The sequence below is a fragment of the Sinocyclocheilus anshuiensis genome, unplaced genomic scaffold (genome assembly GCF_001515605.1).
Source record: "Sinocyclocheilus anshuiensis isolate Anshui unplaced genomic scaffold, SAMN03320099.WGS_v1.1 scaffold430, whole genome shotgun sequence".
Lineage (NCBI taxonomy): Eukaryota > Metazoa > Chordata > Actinopteri > Cypriniformes > Cyprinidae > Sinocyclocheilus > Sinocyclocheilus anshuiensis.
The window spans coordinates 294,768-295,153 of NW_015547641.1; positions in this window are offsets into that span (position 1 = coordinate 294,768).

Consider the following 386-nt stretch of genomic DNA (forward strand, 5'->3'; position numbering starts at 1 on the left):
AGATAAGTTGAGAGTGACTCTTGAAGGACCAGCACCACATCCTCTTGTACCACTGTTTGAAGAATTGATCTTCCAAAATCCGGCAGTAAGTTTTAGGAGCTCATTTTTGTCAGTCTCTGCAAGACAGACTTCTCAGGATAGGAGATGGATTAAAAATGAACTCCCAAAACTTACTGCAACATGGAGCTAAGGAGAAAAATGTAGAACTTGAAAATTTGGAAAAACAGCTCAGTGAAAAGCGTTTACAGTTTAAAAGCAAATTGAAAGTCCTATTTTTTTTTCTATATATATTTTTGTAGATTTGCACGTTCATGAAATATTTTTTTTACGTTTTGAGCAGCTGCATTCCTCTAGGTCAAAGATGAAAAAATGGGATTTACAATAAA